This window comes from Octopus sinensis, linkage group LG29, assembly GCF_006345805.1.
Source record: "Octopus sinensis linkage group LG29, ASM634580v1, whole genome shotgun sequence".
Lineage (NCBI taxonomy): Eukaryota > Metazoa > Mollusca > Cephalopoda > Octopoda > Octopodidae > Octopus > Octopus sinensis.
Genome location: NC_043025.1, coordinates 9,855,837 through 9,858,646, shown reverse-complemented (window position 1 = coordinate 9,858,646; position 2,810 = coordinate 9,855,837). Strand labels below are relative to the sequence as shown.

The window sequence follows — 2,810 nt, the reverse complement described above, 5'->3', positions numbered from 1 at the left end:
GAGCTATTTTTAGCACTAGAGCTATCCACATAGTGGTAACTCTCTAATAATTTATGTATAAATTTGTATTTTCTCCCTAGTTTTTTGTGCTAAGCCACTCGGTGTTAAATTAATGGTATTATTAAATTAATATCAATTTTTCACCCTCATTTACATATATATATATATATATATATAATATATATATATATATATATAAATATATATATTATATTAAATTAGAGATAAAACAACTACTAGGCAAATACATAGAAATAAAATTATTTAAAAAATATATAAAAAATATAAAATATAAAATATTTAATTTAAATATTTTAATTGGATTTTTATATTTTATATTTTATATTTTTTATATATTTTTAATTAATTTTATTTCTATGTATTGGCTTATGATTTTCACTGTTTGATTTGCCTAATAGTGGTTTTATCTCTAATTTAATATAATATATATTTATACTATAATTTTAGATTTAATCCTAAATCTAATTTTCCATGTAAGTTTGGATTTACTCCCTAATATTATTATTATTAAATATATATATATATATATACATATATATATATATATTTAAGGCACAGGAGTGGCTGTGTGGTAAGTAGCTTGTTTACCAACCACATGGTTCCGGGTTCAGTCCCACTGCGTGGCACCTTGGGCAAGTGTCTTCTACTATAGCCTCGGGCCGACCAAAGCCTTGTGAGTGGATTTGGTAGAGGGAAACTGAAAGAAGCCCGTCGCATATATGTATATGTGTGTGTGTGTGTATGTTTGTGTGTCTGTGTTTGTCCCCCTAGCATTGCTTGACAACCGATGCTGGTGTGTTTACGTCCCCGTCACTTAGCGGTTCGGCAAAAGAGACCGATAGAATAAGTACTGGGCTTACAAAGAATAAGTCCCGGGGTCGAGTTGCTCGACTAAAGGCGGTGCTCCAGCATGGCCGCAGTCAAATGACTGAAACAAGTAAAAGAGTAAATAAAAGAATATATTCATATGCATCGTGCCGGTGGCACATAAAAAGCACCATCCGATCGTGGCCGTTGCCAGCCTCCCCTGGCACATGTGCCGGTGGCACGTAAAAGCAACATCCGTTCGTGGCCGTTTGCCAGCCTCCCCTGGCACATGTGCCGGTGGCACGTAAAAAGCACCCACTACACTCACGGAGTGGTTGGCATTAGGAAGGGCATCCAGCCGTAGAAACACTGCCAGATCTGACTGGGCCTGACGAAGCCTTCCAGCTTCACAGACCCCAGTTGACCCGTCCAACCCATGCTAGCATGGAAAGCAGACGCTAAACGATGATGATGATGATGATGATGAACATTATACAGGTAATCCGAGTTGGTCAAATTCTAACTGATCACCTGAAGAAGTTTTACCTGTTAATTAATGCTAACAGAACGAAATGCCAAACCGAATTTAAGTTTAGGTAATCATTCATTGCTCCAAGAACGACGTTGTTGAATCAGTTATTTACTTTATAAAAATAAAAAAAAGTTGAACGTTACCATACTAAATGCAGATTTTCTGACTATTTGAAATCTCCATAGAATAAAAAAAAACTTTAAAAAATAATAAAAAACAGAGCTGAAAACATGACCTAAAACATGGGTATGATTGATTTTGATTTTTCCAGTTTCAGCTCATGAGCTGTGGCCATGCTGGGGTACCGCCATTAAAAAAAAAAACCTGCCGTGACCAGGATTCGAACCTGGGTTACCACGGCCACAACGTGGGGTCCTAACCACTAGACGATCACGGCTACCAGATCGGTATATTTCATTTATTTTCTACTTTGTACTTTTTACTTGTTTCAGTCATGTGACTGTGGCCATGCTGGAGCACCGCCTTTAATCGAGCAACTCGACCCTGCCGGGACTTATTATTTTGTAAGCCCAGTACTTATTCTATCGGTCTCTTTGCCGAACCGCAAAGTGACGGGGACGTAAACACACCAGCATCGGTTGTCAAGCAATGCTAAGGGGACAAACACAGACACACAAACATAGACACACACACACACATATATATACATATATATATATATATATATATATATAATGAAGGGTGAAATTAATTAATTAATATGCTTCTTCTTATGCTTTCCTAAAACTTGATTTCGAAACGAACGTCCGTGGATAACTTTAAAAATGTTTGATAGATTGCGGTTAATTCATTCTCTCTTACCTGTTTGTGTCAGCCTTCCAATTGCTGTTTTTACTGAGATCTCCCTTTTTAGTAGAAGAAATAGCTATAACCCTTTGACTGCTATTTCTAAATTCGGTATGTGGTAAGGCAATTCGTTGCTGAACCCTTATTGCTATATATATATATATATATATATATATATACGACGGGCTTCTTTCAGTTTCCGTCTACCAAATCCACTCACAAGGCTTTGGTCGGCCCGAGGCTATAGTAGAAGATACTTGCCCAAGGTGCCACGCTGTGGGACTGAAACCAGAACCATGTGGTTGGTAAACAAGCTAGTTACCACACAGCCACTCCTGCGCCTACACGACGGGATTCTTTCAGTTTCCATCTACCAAATCCACTCACAAAGCTTTGGTCGGCCCGGGGCTATAGTAGAAGATACTTGCCCAAGGTGCCACGCAGTGGGACTGAACCCGGAACCATGTGGTTGGTAAGCAAGCTACTTACCACACAGCCACTCCTGCGCCTATTTAATTTACTTTCTACTTTGCACTTTTTACTTGTTTCAGTCATGTGACTGTGGCCATGCTGGAGCACCACCTTTAGTCGAGCAAATCGACTCCAGGTCTTGTTCTTTGTAAGCCTAGAACTTATTCTATCG

The 2,810-nt window shown here is 38.2% G+C and overlaps 1 non-coding gene across 1 annotated transcript; it reads right to left on the bottom strand.

The window, feature by feature from the left end:
• Positions 1-1,685: 1,685 nt before the first annotated feature.
• On the bottom strand, positions 1,686-1,757 carry Trnah-gug. Its single transcript has one exon. It is a non-coding gene; the product is annotated as a tRNA-His (tRNA).
• Between the last annotated feature and the right edge of the window lie 1,053 nt (positions 1,758-2,810).